The sequence below is a fragment of the Tursiops truncatus genome, chromosome 2 (assembly GCF_011762595.2).
Source record: "Tursiops truncatus isolate mTurTru1 chromosome 2, mTurTru1.mat.Y, whole genome shotgun sequence".
NCBI classification, from domain to species: domain Eukaryota; kingdom Metazoa; phylum Chordata; class Mammalia; order Artiodactyla; family Delphinidae; genus Tursiops; species Tursiops truncatus.
In genome coordinates, this window is record NC_047035.1 from 150,370,010 (window position 1) to 150,388,716 (window position 18,707).

General features: G+C 37.7%; 1 long non-coding RNA gene across 2 annotated transcripts in view; it reads right to left on the reverse strand.

The window, feature by feature from the left end:
* LOC141278084 (uncharacterized) overlaps window positions 1-18,502 on the reverse strand; it is a 33,968-nt gene extending 15,466 nt beyond the window's left edge. Inside the window, exons 1-3 of one of the 2 annotated variants that reach the window (XR_012330342.1) lie at window positions 18,146-18,502; window positions 8,560-8,701; window positions 7,401-7,484 (exon numbers count right to left, since the gene is read on the reverse strand). This is a non-coding gene — a long non-coding RNA (uncharacterized lncRNA). Of the gene's footprint in view, window positions 1-7,400; window positions 7,485-8,559; window positions 8,705-18,145 lie in introns of both variants that reach the window. The other variant, XR_012330343.1, reaches the window with a different exon arrangement.
* Window positions 18,503-18,707: the final 205 nt, after the last annotated feature.

Genomic DNA, 18,707 nt, shown 5'->3' on the forward strand with positions numbered 1-18,707 from the left:
CTATAGATGAGACTGACAAAAGACAGATTAACAAGAGAAAAACAAAGATATTTATTAACATATGCAGAGCTCATATCCACAGGAGAATTCAGCAATGAGTAACTCAAAAGGGTGGTTAGAACTTGGGCTTATATAGCATCTTAACAAAGGAATAATACATTTTTAGAGAAGTGACAAAACAAAAGAAAAGGACTTTGAGTTTCTAGGGTAGCAAATGATGGGAAGGTAAATATATGGGGGAGTTAATGGGAGATAAGGGCTAGTTAGTAAGGTTTGCTGTGTGGATTCCTCTAGTGCCGGCTCTGGGCTGATCAGGGTCTAGAGTTGTCCCTGGTGGTTAACTTCTGTCCTTCCTGGTAGAGCCGGGAGGCGGACACCTTTATACATTTATGTCCTGTTTTTAGGCAAATGGGGGAGGACAGCTTTTCTTGTATCTGTTTCTTCTCACTTGCCTTCAGCTCAGAATAATCCCTCTGCCACAGTGGCATATTCTGGGAGGGTGCATTCTGCTGTCCCACAGAATGAAGTAAGGAGTCCCAGGTGTTAGTCAAGAGTGTAGGGACCTGTGCGTGGGAATGGGCAGTGACATCCTCTTGAAGGTAAAGAACAAGTTTACACCTTGCACCTCTTATCACAAGGAATGAAGCACACTGCTTTTGTAGAACCCTTTGGGTTTGGAGCCAGTATAATCTGAACCTGGAAATACTATGCCAACCCATTATCAGGTGCCTGGGAAGGATGCCTTTTTGATAAGGGCCTAGAATAAGAGTTAACATTGAAGCATGTTCAACATGCAGTTAAAGAAACCCGCCCCCCACACCAGCTTGAGCCAATGAAACAGCAGATCCCATTGTTGGGAGGGACCTGTGGTCCATACGCATGCTGTGTAGACCTCTGCTCAGCCTCAGTTAGAGCATCGCAGTGTAGACCTCTAGAGTCCTGAAGCCTAGCTGACATCCTGCAGTGGAGAAGCTGTGATTTCTGAGTGTGATAGAGGAAGTGGTGCCAGCAGAGACTTTCGATGCCCTGTCCTGGGCTGGCAGGGTTAAGAGCTGTAGCACCTGATGGCAACAAGTCTGGCGGCAGTGTCCTTATGGCATGTTTGAATTTTTAGAAACCACTGCTTTACTGTTTCATAATTAATGAAAAACATCACAAAATTATGCATAACTCAATACTTTAAAAATCATTGTTTTAAAGAAACATGGCATGTTTCTCTGTGTTCCTGGCTCTGAAGATTCTAAGCATGGCTCTGAGCACCTCTTGAAATTCTATGGACTATACAATATTTGTACAACAAATTCCTTTACAAGCCTAGGCCATCAGAGCTGGTGTCTGCTGCTTGTCACAAAGAATTCAAACATTGAGCAATGGTAACGATGATCCAGTCCTTTGCTAGGAAAGTTCCCAGGGGATGCAGGAATAAGAGCTGTCCCAAGATTGGTCTGATGTTACTGGTATTTTAGAAATCATATTTTCTACCGCCCTTATTTTGCACATTAAGGGATGAGTCTCCTGGAAGTATAGTTTGCTGGCATTTTCATGAGTGCGCCTGGTCTTCTTAGTAAAAGAAGCCACGTCTCCCAGTGTCCAAGCCAGACCACTCTCGGCCCCCTGACTCCTGTGATGCTTCTGTATCTCTGCAAACACACAACCAGAAGTGACTTTCCCTTGTTCATTTTACTAACCTCCAAGATGGAGTCGAATATTATGCAAATGGAGGTCATTCCCCTTATGTCTGAAAAATAATGGTGTTGCGTATGTCTTGGTGGCTATCGAACTCCTTATAGATTACTTGTACGATAAGATGAAAGACTTTAACAATTTTGCAGTAATGATAATTGGGTCAAGGATAAATCAGGGAGTTAATCAGAAGGGTTTATTAATCAGCACATCTCCAGTGGAGCCATTGGGACTGATTAATAACTTGGTACACAAAGGGAATGTGAAGTTTAAAAATCAATGACCCAATCGACAGCACTGTGTCTTCTGCATCAATGGCATTGAAGCTGTATTAGAAAATTTTCAGATTATTAATCATTAGCCCAATATCCCTGAATAGAAGCTGACCAAAGTAATATGTACCTAGAGAAAAACAGCTAGAAATGCCCTAGGAAACTTTCTATGAATTTGTTTATGTTAGAGCAGAAGACTGTCTCTTCATACCGATATAGCTGTACTGTCTAATTTTAGTTTTAAATAGCAACAGCAATTAGTCCACTAAAAGAACTAATTGCTTGCAAATTTTCATATTTAAACATAAAGCCATTTTTTAAATGACAGTACTGAATAACATTTCAAAGTCTAGGCGAACAATGATTTTTAAAGTATTGAGTTATGCATAATTTTATGACATTTTTCATTAATTATAAAACAGTAAAGCAGTGATTTCTAAAAATTCAAGGAAAGAATGAAAGAAATCATTACTTTGAAAATTTTTATAAATCAGAGAACATTACCAAGAGTGTGATTATAATCAAAGCCTATCTTAAATAACCTATTTCTTATTAACAAACATCATTCTAGGCATGTATGCTAACTCACAATGGACTTGTAATGAGAGGAGCATTTTTTCATGAAATCTACTCCTGAAGATTATAATTATTTTTACTGCTCAAAAATGATAAACTTCCCCCCCCCCCACCCAATTCAAACCCATTCCACTACTGCCCTTCCTTTCTTGAAAATACCTTAGGTGTTTAGTTCACAGAAATAGAATGAGTGACCACATACTTGCATTCATTGGCTTGCCAAAACTTCAGATTTCTCAGCATTAAAATGGTCCTTTTGGTGAAAAGCTGTTCTTCGAAGGCCCTTCCTTCTCCTTAACCGGATTTCAGAGTTTATGACCAAGAACTTTGGAGCCAGCCAGACTGGGTCCGATCTAACTCTGGTCTTAATTAAATGTGACCTTGGGTAAACTGCATACTCTTTTAAGCATCAGGAACCTCATCCATACAAATAATTGGACCACATAATCCATCTCTCTAGCTATGGTCAGGATTAAATAAAATAAGCCTATAAAGTAATTACTCAATAAACGTGTGCTTAATGTTTGTATTAATATTTCATTACCATGAATAAAATAACCATACATTAGAGAAATGGCATTTTATGACCCTATTCTCCATAAACAATGGCCAAGTAAAGACACAAGGATAAGCAACTGATAACAAGATAGTTAGGATGGGCCTCTAGTTAGGAGTACATCCTGAGTTCTTTTAAATGTCCTAGTCTTTAACGTCTGCGTCCAAAAGGGGCAAAAGAGAAAAATGAAGGATGGAAAAACAGGATGCTGGTGCTTTAAATCCGCTGGAAGTCAGGTCAGCTGGTCTGGGGGGGCAGCAGCAACAATGGCACTGCCTCTTTGTACCTCTGTGATCAGAAGCAGCAATCCCAGCAAGATCCCTGATATTTAGAGTACAGGGTCCTTTTTTGTCCATCCTGGCTCCTGCTTGCTGAGTGCAATTTCTCCTGGAACACCTGGACAGGTGTCTACTAAGGAGCTGAGGGTGGAGGACGGGTAGCTGCTACTGTGCTAAGAGCTGAAATTGACCACAAGTGACTGCAATTCGCCATCCAGTTCTTCCCCTGGAAGTTGCAAGCCTTCAATAGAGTCCAGAGTTCCAAATAGTTACATCAGACAGATTCTGCCAGAGCAATTATTATCTGGATGGGGAAATAGATTCCCGACGCTTCCTACTCTGCCATCTTCCCAGAACCCTCCCTGAATGATTCGCTTTTAATTCTTACATTTGTTATCCTTTATACACATAATATGAACAAATATATGGATAATAAATGCAGAAATTGCATGAAATAATGCAGTCCCATTTCTTTTCATATTTTTCTATTGGATTTGAAAATTATGTTTAGTAAATCACATTTTTAGTATTTAAGGAGATTTGTAAAAATGATTTTAATTTTTAAATAATACTTTGTTAGAAATGTCAATGAATTGTATCCTTTTTTTTGAAATCATCTTTGTAGAGCATTAAAAAGGATTTAATTTAGCTTAGTTTTGTATGACTTTCTTAGAATTTTTTCCACATTACATGGTATTTAATGTTATGTTATTTTTACATTCTGAACATAGGGAAAATATTAATCCCTTTTCTAAATTGAAACCAAAAGAATTTTAGCTTCCTAATTCAAAAGTGTTCTCAGGTGTATAACAAGCTTATTGTAAGTCTGAGCTCTTTCCTGTTTACCTCTCATTTAAAAAAAATGATGGCCAAAAAAATGCTCAAATTTTAGTGTACATGGGAGTAATGGGAATTTTGTGAAAATGAAGATTCTGATTTGGTGGGCCTGGGGTGAAGCCTAGGGTTCTGGATTTCTAATAAGCCCCCAGATTATTCTGATGCTATTGTTCTGCAGACCACACATTAAGAAGTATAATATTACCTCAAACTGGTTACCCTCTGGAGAGAAAATAGGAGAAAGCTTATGTACCTGTTCAGACATTTGTTTCCCCTCACCCACTAAAAGTAAAGACCCAGATAAGAGTATCATCAATCTGTCCACCATCCACCCATCTATCCATTCATCCTTTTATCCAGCTACCTACCCATTCATCCTCCTATCCACCCATTTATTCACCCATTCATCCATCCATATTTCCATTTACCACCCATCCACCAATCCATCCTTTCTTCCATCCACTCATTCATCCATTCATCCAAGAAATATTTATTGAGCATCTTCCATGTACAAGGGACTATTCTGGGTCCAGGCATCAAAGTGCATATCATAGTGAACCGTAGCTTCTGATAGGGAAAAATAGAACATAAATACCTAAATAAATACATGAAAAAGATCATTTTAGAATTTGATGATTGCCATAACTAAACTAAATCAGCAGAAAGCAATGGAGAGCGATAGAGGCAGTATATCCACCGCTTGGGTCCCCAGGACTGGATTTGTATTTGTATAAACGTACACAGATGACTTGATGGGTCAAGGCTACATATTCGTTCTCTTACAGCCTCCTCTTTGAAATGCAGAATGATTGAATGAGATGATCCAAGGAAGGACTTGGCAACATGCTGAAAGCACTCGATAAGTGTTAGCTGTTATTATTTTCTGAGGAGATGATATTTGCGAACCACACTTTGCAGTAATACAGAGAAAAGCCTCTCATGCAGAATGAGAATTTATGAAAATGTTAAAACACCTCATATGCCCAGAGATTAGAGAGCAGTGAATAAATTGAGAAGCTCGATGTTTCAAAAACTGTAGGGTGAATATGGCTGGAAATGAGATTTTGAAGGTAGTTAAGATGATAAGAGTTGGATAATGAAAGAGAATTGTGTCTCATACGAGAGAGTTTGGCTATTGTCCTGATCTATAGGACCATGGTTTTCAGGCTCTAGGGTGTAAAATAATGTGGGGGACCTTGTGTTCACCCCAGAGCTTCTCATACATTTTGTTTTAAGAAAATTTTGAAGCAAATATTCCTTTGGGCAGGAGAAAGCCAGTACCGGCAGTTTTTAAGCCAGTTTTAAAGCAGTGAAATATGTAAAATGCTATAAGCCAAAATGTAATAGTGCTAATATAATGATAAGCTGTAAGAGAAAGACCAAAGATTTACCTCGAGCAGAACATAAACAAAAATAAGTTCTATGACCTGAGAGAGAATAATAGAAAGACATTTTGAGCTGACCAGATCAAATTATAATATCAATTGTTAAGAAATGATACTTTTATAAGTAAAAAGAACAATGGGCCAATAGTTAAAACCAGCAGAGAGTTCAAATAGAAACTGTCTTGTACACAGAAAAGTTCTAGAGATATGTGGTCTTTTCTATGATATGTGGTCACCTGAAGGAAACTGGGCGAAGGCACAGAATATGAGCTGACCTCATGTGTTCATCTCAGAAACATGAGAATCACCTTCGCAGGTTTGAAAATAATCAACATTACTTTCTGGTAATATTTGAGAAAATCAATTTGTCAGAGATACTTTCTCCTTCCCCACGTCAGAGATCCTGAATATAACAAGGACATTTACTTGAGAAGAATAAAGTGGTTTTGGAGAAGACAAAGATGAAAGAACTCAGGAATCACCTTCATCTCTGGGTACATCGATTGACTAATAGAGCACAGGACACATGGAAACATTTAACCAAGATGCCCGGTCGAGTGTAAAAGAGCCATTGAATGGGTCTGGCAGAAGACCTTCCAGCCTGCTTGAGGATGAATCTGCCACCTGTTTCTTCATCAGGACAAGAGTGGCCACCATTTTTAACTATCTACAGAGAAACCTATGTGTGAGTGTGCTTTTCTGTATAAGAATCTTTAATGCTCTGACTTATAAATACCTCGGACTCAGATTTCTGTATTCACCAGTATTTCAGGCAGATTCTTGCATTTATAGAAATCATTTTTTCCCATTTTATTGGGTTGTGGCAGTACTATCTTTGCTTTTGGAGGAAATGGATTCTGATACCAGTGTGGTAGATAGACTGGAAATGCAAGAGTGCTAGTATTCTGATAAAGCAAAGAACAAAAATCAGAAACAAAAGACCAAGCCTCAATTTGTAGTGTTTGTGGATTTCCATATGTAAATTATCCCACTATAGTTAATTTCAAGCTAGCAATTATTTGACACCCAGCTCACAAAATTCATGAACATTCATCATTGGGCTCCTCCACGACAGCCCAAGCTGTCGCCAGGACTCCACTGGACAAAGCTCCTAGCCAGGAGGACAGGTAAGAAGCTATGAAATAACACAAGATATTGAGGACTAGTAGTAAGTGACAAAGCTAATGGAATGGCATTAGAATGGGGGAAAAACATCTAGAGTTGATAAACACTTTTGAGTTTGATAAAGTTTGCTAAAACTAATAGATAAAGTTTGGTAATTGATTGCATATTAGAATAAAGAAAAAAGACAAAGCACAGGGCAATACTACAGTATATGTTTTTAATGTGAAAGATTGACTGGATGGTGGTGACTGTGATTGTGAAAACGGGGCAAAAAGTTTAGGAAAGAAGGGTGGTCGGTTTTATTTTCAACATCTTAAATTTTTTAAGCACTACATATGATGGTCTAGGCTTGGGAAAGAGGACTCAGCTATGAGATGCTTTAACATATAACCAGCATAGAGATATTTTAATTACTAGGAAAAACTTCTCTCTCTAGCAATTCTAATAAACTTCTCTAAGAAAACATATTCAATGTACTATGAATGTCCTTCTATAAGTAAATTTACCCTTTATGTTCTGATTTAAAATTAAGGTATCAGGACTTCCCTGGCAGTTTAGGACTCCGCACTTCCGCTGCAGGGGGTGCGGGTTCAATCCCTCAGTTGGGGAACTGAGATCCAGCACGATGCATGGCGGAGCCAAAAAAAAAATCTTTTTTTAAATAAAATTAATGGTACCGTCTACTAACCTTTCAAAGTAGATCTTGAAGGTGTCCTTGAGTTTTTCATCGCCGTGGTGTCATTCCATAAAGCGATCATTACTTCCTTTGATTCTGTAAATAGTCAAGGATTTACTCTCTTCTCTCCATGTCAACTGTACTATTTTAATGATCACTCATTTCAGCCATAACCATTAGTTAGGGGGTCTGATTACACCCCCTAGCAATCAGTTCTTCATGTCTCTTGCACATTTAACTTCTTTTAAAAGTCACAATGCCCTTGTTAGGAAAGTTGCGTTATTTGGAGCATAACAAAATTGTGGCCAGGATAACACAGGAAGGGCACGTGAGCTGGCGTTTTAGCCTGGAGGAGAGTGGGCTGGGATGCAGGGGCATAGGATGATGGAGAGGGAGGAGACGTGGTGGTTGTCATCAAGCATTAAAAAAGGGTCCTCTGAACGAGTTATCAACCTGTGGGTCCAAAGGAGCAAATCTGAAGTGCTTGGGGAGGACAATAGTGAAAGGATTTTGGTTTTGTGATGGGGGCTGCCAATCAGAGCTAGCAAAATGTGGATGGGAGGGTCTGGTCAGGGAAGGTATTTAGAGGGTTGGATAATCAGCCAGGAAAGTCATTTTAAAAGGAAATGAGCAGACAAGCAGTATTGGGCTGAAGGACCCTTAAAGACCCATTTAGATGGAGAGATCTATGATTCTCTGAAGTCAGCTTTCTCTACAAACTTTTCGTTTTTCCTGGTGAAGATGTTTGTGCTTTTCCCAAGCACTTTAAGGAAGTCTTGGTTTGTGAGCCAGTAACACTAAAGAAACATTAATATTCTCTTTGGCAATAGATGTATGTTGACTAAAAGACCCTTGATGCTAACGGAGAGAATGTGGGCTTTCTAGTTTGGTCCATGCAGACAGTTCATTAGTTCTAAATTTAGACATAAGTGTTAGTGTTGGAGTGACTCCAAGTTTGACTAATACATCCGAAGATGTCCTTGTTAGAAAAAATAAATGATGGAGAATTCTATTTTTCTACTTTGTGTTTGTGGGTGGAGATGGAAAAACATGCTCTTTTATATTAGCTGATTCCATCTGTTCATGATTATTGAGTAGATGTGAAATTTAATGATGTTAAGTACACAGTAGGTATGCAACTGATGATTTTACATTACAGAATAGTTCTTACTTGGCAGAGGTGAATCAGCAGATTTTCAGAGCATCCTGATTCACATCAACTGCTGTATGTTTCCCCATGTCAAGTTCTCCAGAAATGGAGCAGTGGCCAATGATAAGATGTCATCTTGTTTCAGCAAAGTTTTCTTGAACACCTACTAGGTTCAAGCATAAGTAAGCAAAGATGAACAGGCTGCTGCATTCAAATTTCTGCTCTCAAGGAACTTAGTCTTGACTGAGAGACACATTTCAATGAGTAAACAGACATGTCACTATTACTGCTCAAAAAGCCTCTTATTTGGCATCAATTCTCCCAAACCTCTTAAAAAATAACTGCATGGACAATTCAAAATTTTCTAAACTACATTAAGCATTTAGCATTATGCTTAAAAGCATTAGATAACCTTAAATAAAATAGAGTTCTACTTTTCATAGATTCTCTCTTCATTAATATCAGAATAAATAATAAAAGATAATTTGTTAGAAGTTTTATATATTTTAATAATTTATTTAATAATAATAAAACATTATTATTATTTAAATAATTTAATTATTATTAAATAATAAATTTAATAATTTATTATTAATAAATAATATTAAATATCAAAAATAGCCCAAGATAGTTAAATTTTAATTTTTATTTGGAAAACACAATTATTACCAATAGAGATGTTGGTCAAAGGGCACAAACTTCCAGTTATAAAATGAGTAAGTTCTGGGGATCAAATGTGCACCTTGGTGACTATAGTTAACAATACTCTATTGTATACCAGAAATTTGCTAAGAAAGTGGATCTTAAAAGTTCCTCTTCTCCTTTAGTTTTTCTTTTCTAACAGGACTCCTATGATTCAGACATCAATGTTTCCACTTGTGAATGTTTATCCATTTCCGCTATTTTTGCTAGGCTTCCTCACCTGCATCTTTCACCCCAATCATTCTGCAGTTTTACCCATCTTACTTCTCCCCCCAGTGCTTGCTTCCTTTATTTCAACTCCTACCTAATACTTCTGTCCAATATTTTGTAAATTCTTATTTCTATTTCAGATGAAAAATAACCTTCATCTTCTTGAGAATTTTTTATCATAAACTCCTTGTCTTTTACAAACATTCAGGCTCCTATGGTCTATGTTGGTTCATCCGTTGTCACTTTGGTCATAGTTGCAATCCTCAGGATTTTAGTCGTTGGCATTTGAGCTTGTTCTCTCTGGGGATCTCACCACCATGCGAGACGCATGTAAGGTGTGTCAGGGAGAGACCAAAGGCAGGTGGTTGTCTATGACCCTCCAGGTGAGATTAAGTAGAATGGAGAGGAAGGGCCAAAGTAGGATGTGCAGAACCACTGCTGATAACATACCTCCATTATGGTGGACCCGTCCAGCCACTGTTTCATTTTTAAACTTTTCAGGGGGTGCAGAATCGACAGGCAAATTTCTTTAGTTTGTGTTCCTCCAGCTTTTTTTCTTTTGAAGGGGGTGTTCTTCAGCAGTGAACTCCCAAAGGCAGCTGGTCAACCTGTTCTCATCAGCAGCTTACCCTAAGATGACTTCTTTCCAGTTTATGTAATAATTGGACAGCAATAATCAAATAATCATCCTGACGTAGAACGGGGGACAAGCAAGAGCAGATTTTTTTTTCTCCTGCAATTTGTCTTTTTCCACTGCTGCTTCCAGACAACAAATGTCACACCCTGTTCCCTGCAACCCATACACACAACAGCTTACCTCAGGCCTTGCTGTCTCCCTGGGTATTTCACTGTGTGTGTGTGTGTGTGTGTGTGTGTGTGTGCGCGCACACGTGTGCATGCTGCTCAGATCATGTTTTCCTCCAAATTTTGTAGCTTCCTCAAGGTTGATTTGGGGAGAGAACTAGTCTAGCAGCCTGTGCTAATTCACCATTTTGTCCTGGTTTTATCTCCTTGAAATACAGATTCCATTGTTTTATTCTTCTGTTTGAAAACATCCAAATATGGTCCTTTCCCAATGAATCCAAACTCCTGGGCAGGATTTTTATAACCTCAGCCAATTTTGAGCTTTACAATCTGCTGTTCTCTGTCATTTACTGTGTGATCTGGTCACCCACATTTTCTGGCATTCCCTCATAGGCCACAGTCTGTCACATCCTCACGCCTTTTCAAGTGCTATCTGTAATTTACAATATTCCATTCTCTGTCTCTCTTTTTATTTGGCAAAATTATACTCAGTTTTTAAGATTAAAGTCAAATTGTTCATTCTGTGAAATATCGCCTCTTAGAGTAATAGAATTATTTTTTACTTTCTTGACGTGGTGAGAACATGGAAAGAACACCAGCATAACTTTCTTGCTTAGTTTTTAGATATTGTTAAACCTGAACTATTGTTAAACTGAGCTGTAAGTTTACTTCTGTTAATGCATAAGCACCAGGTAGATTCAGCTCCTTAATTCATAAGCACTAGTCTCTAATCTTATAAATATTTATAACTTTTGCTTGAAACCTGACCAGTGTATCAGCATGTTCTTTAAAATTAATAGCCAAAGACCAAAACTAGGCAAATACTGGATGCCTGAAGGTAACTCATTTTAATAAAATAAATATTTTAAAACATTAAAATAGACTCCTTAACTATTAAGTTGCCTCAGTAACTCCTATCAGTAATAATTCCAAATAAATTCACTTCTCTGTGAATCTCCATGCCAGCTAGATGTAGCCATGATCATTTCTTACCTGTGCAACATCAAATAGCTGCCCAATGATGCACCTGTTCAGGCTCTGACTCCTTACAATTCATTTTTGACACCACAGACAGTGTAACTTTTCTAAAAGACAATTGTGATCATTCCACTTCCTTCCTTTGCATTGTTCTGTGGTCTCAAGTGCATTGAGAATACAATCTTCAAGGACTTGAATGTCTTGAATCTACACCCCCTGGTTGAGTACAATCTAGACATACTATCAGTTTCTCAAAACTCTTAACAACGTTCTGCTTCGGAGGCCTTTGCATTTTCTCTGAAACTGAACTTCTCTCTGGAATGTTCTCCCCCAGATATTCACGTGTCTGGCTTCTTATAATAGAAGCCAGACTTAGTATCTGATCAATTGCTAACTTTTCCAAGAGACTACTCTGGAAACTATACTATATCTGGCTTTTCCATGAGGACGCTCTGTGATAATATCACAGTCCAGCCAGCCCCTTCCTTGCGCTACATCCAGGTTACATGGCGGTGACCCTGCTCACTTGCTTGTTTATGTGCTTGAGCTGTTTTTTACGATCTAGAATAGATAATCCATAAGAGCAGAGAAGAATGGGTCTTTATCATTCTAAATCCGGGGCCAGCCACAGGAAATACCACATAGATAGTCTCAAAGTCTTATTAAAATATTTTTTGTTGAATGAATAGGTGATACTTAATTACTTAGAACTTCTGTGAAAGCAGCTTTTCACTATCTTTTCAATATATTTAATGATGACCAGGATTTATTCTTCATATTATCTATCTTATTTTCTGGGACAGCAAAAATATCCAATATTTGGGGTATCTATTACACTAAGTAGTGAAGAGCTGGTAAGAAATGAAATACTGTGACTGTCTTATGTAGTAGTTTATCCCTAAGTGCTTCCCATGATATCTGGAATAGGAGGCGATCAAAATATCATGTGAATAAATATGAGATAAATTATTAAACATTACTTTTTTATTTTATTGAAGTATAGTTGATTTACAATGTTGTTAATCTCTGCTGTACAGCACAGTGACTCAGTTATACATACATATATATACATATATATGTATATATATCCTTTTTCCTATTCTTTTCCATTATGGTTTATCACAGGATATTGAATATAGTTCCCTGTGCTGTATAGTAGGACCTTGTTGTTTATCCATTTTATATATAATAGTTTGCATCTGCTAATCCCAAACTCCCCATCCATCTCTCCCCAACCCCCTCTCCCCCTTGGAAACAAGTCTAAACATTATTTTTTCAATTTAATACAGAATTCACGACCAGCAATCACTTCAAATTGTATTTGTTCAGAAGTACAACCAGGGATTTTTAGAAACTTCCCTGTAGTTGCTCATGAGGTTCTGTTCTTCTGATGAACAACTTTCTTGTTTAATATTGCTTGTCATATTCTCCAGCCCTGTATTTGCTGTTACTTCATCTGCTATTAAATGATGCAACACTATCTGATGTTTGTCAAATTCAAAGCTGAACTATGTCCATAGCACCCTTTCTTCTCTCTTGGATCATATGAAGACCCAAACTGCCAGGCGCCCTCTTGGCTGCCACATATAGATTGAAATGATCCATGAAACTCATGTCTGACAATTTTTGTTGTTTCTTCAAAAGTTTTCTTTCTTTCTAGACAGGGACGGGGGAGCAGGAGAAATGGAACACGTTGGAAATAGGTCCTGATTGTGCTCAATGATTACAACACAAGGAAGCCCAGCAGCTTCAATAGGGCAGATCGTTCTAGTACTTTTCTTTTGGAATTCAGTAGCAAGTTTAACATTTATAACTTGGGAGTCACTTTTTCTTTAACATACAAAATTCTTTATTGATGCACTCTGGACATAGAAAATGTTCATTTATCTTCCATAAGTCTGTGATTTATGAGAGGAATAAAATACGTATTAATCATTGGAATTCAGGATATGAAATAATTTTTCAAGTTGCCCAGACGAGCCCATCTGGTGAAATTCTATCATCAATTGTAGGAGATGGAAGAACCTTAGCCTTGAATGTCAATCTGTCTTGAGACACAGTTTTAATTTCAGCCTCTACCAGTGCATCAGTAACTTGACAGTGAGTTATGAATTTCCACTCCCTCAGCTGGACAAGCTGCCCACAGATTTTCTGATAACAGGACCATATGCTGGAGAAATTATCATAGATGAATGTGATTGTTTTAATGAACATAAAAATCTCTCTTCTGTACTATGTGAAAATCGTGTGTGTAAAATTAGTTATATGACATAGCATAGGAACTGTATTCACTGTGCATTTCTCTCTGTTGAAAAATCTTGCACTGCATACTAAAAATCAATTTTCATCAGTGGAGAAGAAAACCTGTGTAGCAAAGTAATATCATTCTACTAATAATTCCCATAGGCCAAAGGCAGACACCACTGCCAGTTTACTCCCCAAAGTGACAGTATAAATGGCAAGAATGCATTTAAATACACAATTTGATGTGATTGCTGTAGAAGACAGAAAGGAAAATCAATTAAATGTATTGTCCGACACTGATGAGAACACAGAAAAATAAAATAGAATGACAGGATTTATTTCAAAGGAGGAATTTGAGGTAAGTACCTTTTAATGACTCCTCGTTCTAATAGAAATCAATGGCTGAAAATATTTTTTAAAATAAAACAGATCAACTGATGCTGAATAACTTGAGGAAGATGTATTAAGCTATGCTAATGGATACCTTCTACAGCCTTTAAGGCATTAGAAGTTGAAGTCCTCAGTTTGTTTGTACATCCTGCCCAGGTCTATATATACCTCGAGAAGACATTCCGTGTTAAGGGTAAAATTGGACTATGCACGTGCAGAATTTAACACAGTGTTTTGTGCGTACTGGGTGCTCAGGATAAGAAAGGTATTATTGTATTGTAGTTACTATTAATAAATTACTTTGCATACCATTTAATGCCAAGCTATTCAAGTAACTACATATGAAATATCCTTCTGAATGTAATTTCTTTATTAAAAGGTACTGGCTCTAAACCAGTGGTCCTCGACTGAGGATGATTTTTGTCTCTGTAAAGATGATATTTGACAATGTCTGGAGACAGTTTTGATTTTCTTGTTGAGGGAGGAGGTTGTCACAAGAATCTAATGGGTGGAGGCCAGGGAGCCTGACAAACATCCTGCAGTGCCCAGGGCAGCCCGGCAATGACGAGTGACCCAGCCCAAAGTGTCAATCGTGCCAAGACTGAGAAACCCTGCTCTAAATCATGCATGGGATTTCTTCTCTTTCCGTAGCTGCTGTGGCAACTGGGAAAAGTCATAATGAAAACTTGAGAATACCATTTCAGTTTTTCTCGCTTCCCCTCATCAATGCTACAGGAAAGTTGAGTCAGAGGATGTAATAAAAGAGGAACTACTTTAAGAGAAGAGGGGAGAAGCAAATGAACAAATGAGTTGATTTGCCAAGAAAATTAATTAATGCTTCTTCCTCCAAATTACCATTGTGACACAATGGACTAAAAGTGAATGTAAACATTTAGAAAGCAAAAATTCAGAAATCTAACCAGGATTCACAAACACGGTAACCCAACATTGGCCCTGAAGGCCTATGGGAATATGGAATGCACAGAAATGTAACCTAGAAATTATGCATATGGAAATCCAAATTGGAACACAAAGGTGATTATTTTTTAAATACTACTGCCTGCATGTACTGACTTAGTCTGTTCTGACTGCTATAACAAAATACCACAGACTGGGTGGTTAAACAACAGACATTGATTTCTCACTCTTCTGGAGGCTGGAAGTTCGAGATCAAAGTACCCGCAGATCCAGGGTCTGGTGAGGACCCACACTTATACTGCAGAAGGATACCTCTTGTGTCCTCACATGGTGGAGGGAGCTCATGTCTCTCATGCCTCTTGTAAGGGCACTATTTCCATCATGGGGGCTCCATCCTCATGACCTCGTCACCTCCTGGAGGCCCCACCTCCTAACACCTTCACACTAAGGATTAGGTTTCAACACATGAAGTGGGGGGGGGGGGCACTACATTCAGTCCATAGCAAGCACCATGATCAATGCCATAATAAAGAAAAAGTAGACATTAATTCCAGAAACTTTCTGTATATTATTATTTATATAATTACTTTATCCTAGATTGTAAATTTGCTCACTGAGTGTTCAGTAATTCTCCATTTTTCTGCTCTGTCAACAAACTCATATCAGTACTGTTAGAGATAATTCTCAGCCATGTGGGTACCACATGATGGTTTTGCCAACCAACATGATTCGAAACATGCTAGAAAAAGCACTCTCTAAAGAATGCTACATTTGCAATGTCTGTTCCAGGTTGTGTGTACAGACAACTCTCTTGGCTAGTTTTTTCACACTCATTTGTAAAGCTGAGTGTTATTAGCTACAGACAAAAAATATTTTTAATCAATGCTTCTCATGAATTTGGAGATGATGGGTGTACAAGAACCAAGAGGAGAGCAGAGACACTTAAGTGAAAAACAACCTGAAATAATTTGTAAAAGTTTATGTTCATGGTGGTGGGCACCAGCAAGGTCTCCATCAGAGAGCAGGTGAGGGAACAGATATAACAACTTGTATACAGGATGGGTTACATGGGGTTTGTAGATTACGTGTACCTGCCCCATCCTATATTTTGGAATAACAAAGTATCACATAGACTATGGACATGCTTTGGTGAAATAGTAAACCATGAGTATTTTCAAAATGCAAACATTAGAGAAGGATTTTAACAATTATTTTAACTTATGGGCACACACGCATATATTTTTAATCTCACTTTGTTTCCAAAAAAATAAATAAATAAAAGCTTTGTGATGGACTAAACATCCTCATAATGGCATTTGTTCCCAACAGTGCTCCGGTGGATCAGCTCACAGACCTGATAGATGTTGTCAGAGCTGATGAGATGCTCAGGAAGACAGAGCAGTGATAAAAGAAAGGCTGAGGGTGAGAGAAAGAGGAGTGTGGCCAGAAGCTCTCCAATCTTTCTCTTCTTTGTAGGGAGGTCAAAAAGTCTACCAGGAATGATGAAAATTTTAATTAAATATGTTTAAATTCGAGTTCAAAATGTAGTTTCACTATCCATTGAACTCTTTGAAGTCTCCAAGAAGATAATAAATCTCGGTTGCCATAGGAATTTCACTCCCTGAAATGTGATTAAAAGCAGTTTTTTGTTATCTAGCAAAACTCATTATATGGATTAGTTGTCAATAATGGTAGAGAGGTTTCCTGTTTGAGGCAGTGAGAAGGAAGGAAATTGGCATTTGTTGAGTGGCTAGTAATGTCAACCACAATTACTTGTTTTTCAGGCATGATACCACTTGCTTCTTTTTGCCATAATTGCAGGTGAGCATTACTATCCATTTTATACATGAAGAAGTTGATGCACAGAATATTTTGTACGGGATCACATAGCCAAGAAAGCAGAAAGATCCAAGGCTCTGAAAGCTTGAAGTTTACTCCACACTGTTTGCTTTCTCCAATAATGCTGAAAGAAATGCATGGTTTACTTTCTAAAATGGAACTATCAAAATTTAAACATACTATTTGTTGCAGGTCGGAAGGATTCTACAGAGCAACAAAATCTTTAGACACCATTAAAGCGAATTTTAAAGATATTAAACAAATTTGCTCAAGGAGCTATAACTGTTCTAGAATTACTGGGAAATATGACATCACGGATTGACCATGTCTGTACACAAGCATTTTGGCTTCAACAAAGGGAATTTCAAGAGAAAGAAATCCTACAAATGCAATATCCGCTTCCTTGGTCCTGAGGTGTTGTTTCTTTGCTTTTAGCTTTATACCATGACATCATTCTAATCAGAAATGGAAGGATGCCATGCCAAATTTAGAACATACTTGAACTTTGTGATTTTGTACATTAGAAATAAATTCCAATCTTTAGAAGTCAGCTGGTGAACTATAAAATAAAAGAACATTACTTCCTTTTTCCAAGAAAAGTACCTCCCAACAGTTTCTTGGACATCACATTGCCTGCACAAAACCACACTTCCATGAGCTAAGTGCAAGTCAATTAGAAACACATGTACTATATTGTCCCTGGATCTAAGGGTTACAAAGGAAACACTCAAAGGCTATCATGATAAATGCACCAATCTGGGGATTTGAGTACATATAAAATGGGCTAAAAACTAACTTAACACCCTTATGGAGTATATGTTACTTGTGTTCACCAATTAGAATACTTAGTGCTCATGTTACTGATTTTTGTAAAACCAAGTCAGTACAAGTTAAGATAAAACATTCCCTTGTGGCAGTTCTTCGAAGCAGCAAAACCACTGCAAAATGGGAAAAACAAAACAACTCGAAAATATCAAAAAAATCCTACTTTTCATATAGGCACTTCCATTTAGGTTTATCTGCAAGGTGAGATAGAATGAGATATTTTGTATATTAGAAATAAATGGTTATCAGGATTTGATGTTTGTCTTAGAGATACTAAATTGATCTACACTTGATAAGTAGGATATACCACGGTACAAACACAATAAGAACTTATAACACTGTTGTATTTAAACATCAACACTTATCAACTCATCAGCACATCTCCCAAGAAGTTCACACTCTGATTTATTTCTGTTATTGGGAGCTGACTGTAGTCGTTTTCATTAGTAATTGAGAATGCATGTATTCCCAAAAGATTTACCTTAAAAATCTGTATTTTCACAGGATTTAGAGTGACAATAGCTATCGTTCTCTTGATTTTATTTTTGTGTGTAATTTTATCTGTGATCAGTAGTTCTGAAAAAAGTTAAAGAAGTTATGCAATCCATAATAGTATGTCCCAATTCTCACTCCACATCTTGACATTGGCACCCCAATTGTATGATAGCATCTTTGACAAACTCTGGGCTTTACTCACCTCACAAGGCATCATTTCAGAAGCAGTGCAGCCAGCCTGGTGGATTTCATCAGCCGTCACATACTGGTGCAGTTCCAGGGCCACATTACCGTGTTTCGGTGAAGAGCAATGAAACTTTGAGTACGTGGATGATTTAAAACCAATGTAATCTTTCATAACAGCTCCAATTTTCCTTTTATTTTTTAAGTCTCCAAATGATAAAGATTGGTCATTCAGCTGACTCTAAAGAGATCAGTAGATTGTTTTTATAACTGATGTTTCCTTCTTAATTCGGGCCTTTATGTTTTTCTTGTAATTGGAACAGAACTTTCCCTTCAGTAGGAGCCAGGGGACTGTGAGAGCTGTGGCTTTTGTACATTTCTGTGCACCTTGGCTTTGTTGAGACAGGGCTGTGTTACGATGACATTTAAGGAGGAAAAAACAAGCTGTCCTGAAAAACGTCAGTCTCACTTGTAGTCTATTTTTGAACCATGTACTGTAACGACATTCCCATCCACACAGCACTGGTGATTTCCCCTCTGGTGGGTTCTAGCCTTCTAGCTACTTGGCAATAAATAAAGTC